General features: G+C 36.7%; 1 long non-coding RNA gene across 1 annotated transcript in view; it reads right to left on the bottom strand.

The window, feature by feature from the left end:
• Positions 1–4,042: 4,042 nt before the first annotated feature.
• Positions 4,043–8,991, bottom strand: part of LOC127059726 (uncharacterized) — a 29,119-nt gene continuing 24,170 nt past the window's right edge. The window contains exon 3 of the long non-coding RNA XR_007777822.1: positions 4,043–7,392. This is a non-coding gene — a long non-coding RNA (uncharacterized LOC127059726). The remainder of the gene's footprint in view (positions 7,393–8,991) is intronic.

The raw sequence follows: 8,991 nt of genomic DNA, 5'->3' as shown, positions 1-8,991 counted from the left end.
ATATGCTAGGCAAGAAGTCAGTGGATTGCAGACCCATTTGGGAGGAGTGCTGGTGCCTAAGGGGAGCAAGGTGCAGAGACATTTAGATGAGAGGCAAATGAGGGCAGCATCATTAGCAGAGGAGAGGGGATGAGGGATGATGCCATAATAACCTTCTCAGCATGGCTGGAGAGGTTTCTGTCAGTGACCAGCCCTCTCCTCATTGCTTGTCAAAGTGCAGCCATTATATCTTGTGACCAAACAGATCAGCCTGCCTGGTTACAAAGAGCCAGAAATCATGAAATGGTCACTGGGCACCTCATTTGCATCCACTGTGCTGCCCTCCTCACAGCAATACACTGCTCAGAAAATGCTGCTGTCCCCTTACAGCTATTCTCATTTTCCACTAAATGAGATGCAAACTAGTGTAAATGTTCCACTCTTAAAAATTTTCCAAGCTTGTGCACTTTTATCTGTTTGTGTTAGGAACCTGACTATAATCACCTTGCTTCTCTGCAATTCTTTCTGAAGACTTCAGGATAAAGAAGTAAAATAATTAATCAATACTGCTGTATGACAAAGAAATCAGATACAGAGTTTGAGCATATTAGGGCAAATTAGCCTAGGTTTTGTATTTCATTGTCTAGAATACTCTGTGGATTTTGTGTATTCCCTTAAATGTTTGGCTACTGAGAAATATTTTTAAATAGCATATAGTAAAAATTAGGTCCATGTAATTTTTTTACTATTGCAGATTTCATTATGAAACATCTCAAGATTAAATTTATTCCAATAATCATTATAATGATGAAAAAATTCCTTGCTTCAATAATTGATTTATGCTTCATTTAAATGTACAGAGCAGTTTCAATATAATTTCTTATTAGCTCTAATGACAAATTTTAAAATAGCAGGGCTCTAAAATAAAAATGAAAATTTGCCATACAAGTTATTACATTTAAATGGACTTAGTACTTAATATTTAAAAAATCATTTGATGTAAATAGCTATCATGAATCACTGCAAATATGATTAGATGTAATTAAACTTTTTCTTTACTCATATCTAGTTCCTTCATAAAAAATTATTTTATTTCCTCTTTTAATTTTTTTAGGATCTTCAAGAATTTGAAGTGAAAGCTCATGACATAGCAGCATTGCTTATTCAGATTTTTGTTATTTGGGTCAAGAAATTAGATATCTTGTCATATATGCTTGTTTGTATTATGTGTATGCTATTTTTTATATATTGTGCTAGTATTCTCTCCCTATTTGGGAGTTGCATGTGTGCTAGTGTATGCACTGCATTAAAGAAGAAAGACAAAGGGAACATAAAGATGAAATTTAGCAGAAAATCTCTGATACTTCTAAAACCTGTTAAAGTATAATGGCAGAAATTTAAAAAAATGACCCTAAGTGGCCTTATTTGGTAATTTGTTTACCTTTCATATGAAGTTTAAAGGGAAATATTGCTCCAGCACAGGATCCTACAAGTGCAGCCAGCAGGCAGCTCAGTCTCTTTTGGGAATCTGGTGTGGCTGCTCCATACTGACCACAAAGTTCCCACTCAAGTCACAGTTGCTGTAATGCACAGGGAGACTGTGAGCTGAACTTCCACAGGACATTTGTAATGCTAAAAATAAGCCATGGCACTTGGGAAACCCTACTAGAGCAGTACTCCCCACTACTACTCACCTGCTTAGGCTTAGACACAGGAAAGGTTTATCAGTGACAAAAGTCTTAGAACAAGTCTGTTAGATGTCTCATGGTGTCAGGAGAAAGCTCTCTTTTAACAGGCATGTGCTTGTATTAGCAATGCTGCAGCTTTACTTCCAGCTCTTTAAAAAAACTTTATGAATTCCATGCAGAGAATCTAAAAGTAATGCAAGTAACAGGAGAATAACTGGGAGTGATACACCTGAAATCATTGTACTAACCAGAAACAGGCTCCAGAGATTTTTGAGGAAGAAAACCATTGGCATTTGAATACATAAACTGTTGAGAATTTAAAGTAGAACTGTATAACTCTAAGCAAAAATTACTTCATAAAATGTTTGGTGGTCTTTTTAGTTGGTTTGTTTCAGTTTTTCTTTTTTGTTGTTGTTGTTGGTTTTTTGGGGTTTTTTTTGGGTTGTTTGTTTTTATTTTTGTTTTGGTTTTGTCTAAACAAACCCATAACAGGAAGATAAAAAAGTTAAATTGGAAGCTATTCTGGAGTTCTGCTGGGTTCTGAAACGTGTTCTACTCAATACAGATTATTTGGAAAACTGGATGAATGCTGTGGTGGCAATATTCCTGATGATACTGGGATATTAGTAATTAATATTAGCTCTGTCTGAAGAGCTGCAAAGAAATTCCTAAGACTGAGTCACTGGGTAATAAAATGGCAAATGAAATCCATCATTAGTAAATGTGACATGATATCCTGGGGAAAAAACAATCCTTACTCCACAAAAAGGATTGATTGTCCCAATCTGACCATTGCCACTCAAAAGCAAGATCTCAAGGCTAAATAGTTAGAAATCAATGACTGCAGTCATGTCTGTGCTCAGGAGTCAAAATTAGTATTGGGAATTATTAGAAAAAAATGCATAACAAATAATTTTTCCATCTGTACCTGATAGCAGTGTACAAAGCACAGCTGAAAAAGAGTAAAGGAACATTTGGAAAAATGACCAAGAGTGTGGAACAGCTTCCCAATGCAGGACATTTTTGTAGTCTGGGACACTTCAAGTTGGAAGAAAGAAAATCTACGGACAAATGTGTGTTATAGACTGACAAGAAGTATGATATAATGCAGCATGGAAGGGAAGAACAGGAGTGACCAGGCTGCCTCACTCCAAGCAGGAGCCACAGGGGTGCCAGGAGGATGAATGGAGCAGGTGCCAGGCTCAGGAGAAGCACAGGGATAGCGCTGCCCCGTCCGTGGGCATGGCAGCTCCACTCCAGAGCAGCACACTGGGCAGATGCTGGGACCTCATCAGGGCTCAGGACAAAACTGAGCATGTAAGGCTGGCTTGAAAAGTCTTTGACACAGAAGTACTCGATAGCTTGGACAGTTTGCTAGGAGAATGTGCTTGTTTTCTATGAATTTTCTTGGGCTATTTCTTTTAAACTAGTGTCAGATGCAGGATGCTTGCTAGATAGAGGGGCTTGTGGTTTGACACTATGTACCTATTCCCAGTTGCAAGTTGCAAGCAGTATTAGAAATGCTTTGATATGAGCTGGAGTCTTCCTTTTTTATGGTTTTTATATAAAGAATTTATTTCCATTTTATAAGAGATAAATATTTAGTTCTATATTCATTTTAGATTTTTCTAGGCAAAAAATATTTGTAGTATTTTTCCTTGATTAAAAGTGAAAACAACACTTTTTTTGTTGTTTTCCTGTGTGACATATCTGACTTTATCAATAATATCAGCAGATATTAAATTTGGTATAATTTACTTTAGGGAAATGTTTTTCAAGGAGGTAGCATGTCATTAAAAAATATGACTGATCAGTAGAAATGTAGACCACTTTGTAAAGAATTGTTTTGAAAGTTATGGGTGGCTACTTTTACTCAGAAACTGCCTATCATGCCTATATGTTTTTGCAGTGATTTCCACTTGCCATAACAACAGAAGTTTAACAAACAGTATTTATGTGCTGCAGGCATAGAAGTGTACATAAACATAAAAGTAACAGAATGCAGGTTGCCAATCACATCACTCAGTTCTCCTGAAGCTTCCAGATAGTTCTACTCTGTTAAAAAGTTTCTTTCTTTTGCAAGCTTTGGAATTCTGGAGAATCTATATTTTCTGTGAGGGAAGGTTTTTCTTTTTTTCCCCCATGTGAAAAACCAACTTTAGAAAATATTTCTTCTCTTAAAGCATGTATGTAGTTGATACCTATATTACAAGTATTCAGGTTTGGTTTTAGTTAATCCACTAAGAGCTAGCAGTTATACTGCTTTAAAAAAAAAAAAACAACCAAACAAATCTGAAAGTCAATTTAAACCATTTTTAACCATTTAATGTTCAAATTCAAGGGCATTGAAGCAAGTGCATTTGAGAATGGACTGGAAAATAACACATGCAAATACATCTGTCACAATAGCTAGCTGTAAAATATTTGCACCTCTTTCAGAAAGGTTGCATCAGCACATGTAGCACACAGATTCTGCCTTGAGCATTTGCATCTCAGAAGCACAGAAAGAAAAGCTGGAGATGTTAGGGAGTTTAACCATAAGAAATAAGCATTTTAAAATTCCCTTTATGTAGATGAGAAGTATTTCTGGCCTGGCAGCTCTCTAACAAAAACTAACAAATGGAAGATAATCATGGGCGAAACATAAGAAAAAAAGTCAACCTAAGATAAAATGATATAAACTGACAAGAAGCACAGGGGAACAGTTAAATGTATCAGACAAAGGCATATAGTGAAGCACAGATGAAAATACACCTATTGTTGGGGGGTCACTGAAAAAGGCCATCCCAAAATGGGGGCTAAATTTCTTCATGACCTAAGCTGGCCTTTATACTTGAATCTTTAAAAAATACATTGCTTCATTTACTTTAAATTTGTATATATCTTCATGATTTTGTCCATAACTCTGCTAACATAAATATCTGAACAGTTTGTCACATTTTAACATAAATTTGAAGTTAGCACTATCTATTATTCCAAAGCAAGCACTCCAAATAGACTTTCTTTTCAAAACTGTCAGTCTTAAAAGTGTGCTGCATAATCCAATGGAACAAACCAAAACCTTTTGTCACTTTCTAATCTTCTGATTTCTGGTTAAAATTGTAGTAGGTTCATCTAATTGCCTTAATAAATAAATATCTTTAAAGATTATGTTAGTTTTTCAAAACATAGTCATCCAAACTTTATGAAGAAATTGTGGAATTTGTCTTCTAGAATTTTGGGGGCAGACACAACTAGAATGCTTTTATTTAACTCAATTTCAGGTTTTTCCTTGAAAGGGAAAGAAAAATAAAATACAGTGGAATGTTTGTGTTGAGCCTGAGCTCTGATATAAGATTTTAAACAATCTAGCATATTAAATTTGGGATTATCCATAAAAATAACAGAATGCTAAAGCAAGAACTAAAAAATATGTGGCTTAAAAATTAAGTCAATCCTTTAGGGTCCACTATGCCTGAACACAAAGTTTAGCAGTGTATGGGAAAGTAATAATTTTATGTCATATATTTTATTAAGATGGTTTAACAATTAAAATGTATTTCAAATGCAATATACGTTTTTGACATGAGAAAATAATCTGAAAGATGTCAACTTGAATCACATAACAGAGATTATTTACAAATGTAAGATAGAGTCACTTTGATTCTAATAAGTAAATGCCTGGCCTGAAGTCACACCTTCATATGCATCTAATAGTGCTCTCATTTTATCATATTTTAAAAATCCACACCTCATATTTTCTGTTTCCTTATATGGATGGTGCTAATGACACACATAGTAAACCTTCTATTAGCTTTGTACTTCAATAGAATTTGTTTAATTTCAGCTGTCAAACAATATGGAGAAAAAAAATCCCTTTTTTTGATAACCCCAGGATTTAAAATGCATTATCAGTATGACAGCAGTAAATGTTTCCCAAACAATCTTATTTATGGGCCGTGTTCTTTCTTGGTGTAAACACAAATCTGAGCAGCATGTGAAATCCCTCATTTGTTTGCCATAAATTGTGCATGTTACTGATGTAAGATTTATTATGTAAGAGTGGTTGAATAAACTCGCACTGGCACTGTTGATATGCAACATTTTACCTCCAGCTCCCTTACTGAGATCTGAGTGGAGCTGGTGTTAGCTGAGAGACTTTACCAGCTGGTGACTGTTCAGTAATCAATGCTGCAGAAACAATAATGCAAATCTCAGAACTGTACAGCCATGGAATATGCTGAGTTGGGAGGGACTCCCCAGACCACCAATGACAAGAGCTTGTACCTGAGAGCATTTACCAAATGGGTCTGGAGCTCTGACAGGCTGGGGCTGTGACCACTTCCCTAGGGGTCCTGTTCAGTGCCCAGCTTCACCCTTCTCTGGGTGAAGAGCCTTTTTCTACTGTCCAACCAGACAAAACTTCTGGCAACTCCCTCAGTCCTGTCACTGCCACCAGAGAGACGAGACCAATGCCTGCCCCTCCTCTTCCCCTCTCAGGAAGCTGTAATTGCAGTGAGCTCTCCCTTCAGTCTCCTCCAGGCTGAGCAGAACGACTGACCTCAGCTGCTCCTCACATGACTTTCCCTCCAGAGCCCTCCCCAGCCTCACTGCTCTCCTTTGGGTGCTCTCCAATAGCTTAAATGACTTTTTTACGTGGTGGTGCCCCAAACTGCTCACGTTACTCAAGGTGAGGCTGCACCAGGGCAGGGCAGAGTGGGACAAATCTAAACAACATCCAAAAGTATAGGTTAGTCCATCTTCTAGTGGAGACTTACCTTAAACGTGTAACATGAGTTTGACATTCATGCCTCTTATGATTTTACCAGAGCAATTTGTTAATCCTGGAGGACTGTGAGGGTTTTGTAAAAAGTCTATCTGTCCTTACCCTACAAAGATATCCATTAGTGAGAAAATGAGATTTTTCCAACTGCATGTGCCTGGCTCACAGGAGGCTGCAAAGACATTTTTAATGCATCCTCTGCTCCATTGGAGTAACTGAGTACTTGAACAGAAAGAAATTTAGACACTTGTCAGTAGTTTTGCAGCTTTGTAAAGGATTGATAGATTTTCTGATGCAGAATCTGGCCCTAAGGGCAGCTCTGAAGTACAAATCCCCAAGTGCACCATAGAGCCCTTTTGCTTAAAAGAATGTGCATCACTACTCCTAGAATGGCTGCAGCCAGGTCTGTTTTAAGCTACAGAGGAGCCCATCAGGAGCCAGGATCCCAATGTGGCAGTATAAGTTTTACAAACTACTTCTATACTTTGTTTTTATTTCATATTTACCTTTTGTGCTTTTTCTACTCATTTTATTTTCAACTTAAAATATAAATATAAATCCCACTGAATCTTTTTTTTTTTTAATAGAAATGAATTTAAACATAAGTTTGATGTTTTTCTGAAGGGGTGAGTGTATATTTCAAACACTTTCTGACCCTTCTTGCTTTTAGTTATTTTACAGTAAGTCTAATAGAAATGCTGACTCCTAAGGGCTCAGCAATGCATGGTGCATTGGATACAATTTTTTTAAAAAATTCCTGGCTGGAAAAAGCAGTAGCTGCTCTGGTGTGCCAATGGGAAGTGCCAAGGCTGCTCTGCTGGGATGGGTGCAGGGTCACTGCCAAGAGCAATGCATTCCTCAGGCTTTTGGGCATTGTGTCCACTCAGCTGTATTCAATAATCACACCTCCAGATTTCACCATGTTGGAAGAAAGTATTTCTAACGTCATAGGCTTCAGAGGGGCTGCAACCAAAGAGAAACAAACAGGGCACATGTCAGTCTGTCCCGAATTCAAACTAATAATGTGTATGGAACAAAGAGATTGCAGACACTGTGTGCTCATATCCCACACAATCCTCCTCTTGTTTTCATCTGCATTTTCTCCATCTGACTGAAAACTATTCTTTTCAAGCACATGCTTTCAGCAAAAATGTGGAAAATGTATTTATGATTTCTTTTCTTGCACTTTAAAAATCTTTCTAAAGGCTGCTTTCATCTTGTAGATTTAATAATTCTGGATAGAAGACCATGCTCATGACAGGTCAGTATTTTCTTGGACATATTGCATTTGATTCTGAGAGCAGTTTTCAGATTTTTTTAAATGGAATTTTGTGGGGTTTGAGCGTTTGTTTTTCATTATGTTAAACATAGAGCATCCATATGTTGCTTTCCTTTGGGATCTTTAAGAAAACATACAGTCATTTAAATCTGGGCTATTTTATCCCTGCAGTTGAAAAATTCCTCTAGAAGATGGCTTCTGCCTTATATATTTTTCTCCCTGAGTTGTTCCAAATGTGTGTTCTAATTCCTTCTCTTCATTATGTTTTGTATGACAAAGTTGCTGCAGGTAAGTGTAAATGTGCATGAGATATGAAACAGGCTCTTAACTCCTGTGGTGCATGGTACAACTCAAAATCTTGACCAGGGTGTTTAAGTCATATCCCTGGTTCATGACCTTCAGGCTGGTAGGTCACAGTAGGAAGTGTAATATCTGGCTGCTATGGTGTAATCTTTATTGTAGGAATAATACATGAGACCTTACATGCTTCTATCAGTTGCAAATGTTCTTGTAGCTCATTGTACAATATGTCAGATGAAATGGATCTCATGATCTTTTGTATAATGCATAGGTTCCAATAGTAATTTCAAACCTAATTTATTTCCTTGGAAATTCATTCATCTTTTGGGTGCCATTTTTAACCATCTTAATTTTCTATTATACAAGCAGAGGGGGTAAATTCTTTGGTCTCATATACATGTCCCACTACCACTGGATTTTATACAAGATTTACACTGTCAAAAGGGAAAATTCAGCTTAGGAATATTTTTACTTTAACACTACCATATAAGCCTTTTTTCTGTTCAAAAACCTAGTAGTTATTTGGCAGTTGTGTTTCATTTCAGTCTTTCTGCTACAAGTAGAAGTGCTTTTAAAGATATAATTTTTTCCAGATAATGTGTCTCTGTAAATGACAAAGTTGACTTTGTGTCTTTCAAAATACCCTGTATAAGTTATTGGGAATTTTTACATCAGCTGAAAGTGTGTCACTGAGAGTAGTTATTGAATAATTCCTTTTTTTTTTCCTTTTTTTAAATTTTAGCGGCTGTTAGCGAATGATGAGTGCAGAAAATGAAGAAAAGGGAACCCGACACATTTCATTGTCTGCAAACTCCCAAGAACTTCTAAGAATCATGGACACAATTGTTCCTACATTTTTGCCTTTAATAGGGAAAATAAGAGAATAGGGGATAAAGGTAGCCAAAAGAGTTTTAGAAAGTATATTTCATTGGGAATAGTGGCATCCTGGCAAGAACAAGCACATTAAGCTGCAGGGCATTGTT

Source organism: Serinus canaria, chromosome 5 (assembly GCF_022539315.1).
Source record: "Serinus canaria isolate serCan28SL12 chromosome 5, serCan2020, whole genome shotgun sequence".
Lineage (NCBI taxonomy): Eukaryota > Metazoa > Chordata > Aves > Passeriformes > Fringillidae > Serinus > Serinus canaria.
Note: the sequence above shows the minus strand (reverse complement) of the source record. Positions and strands in the feature narration are given on the sequence as shown.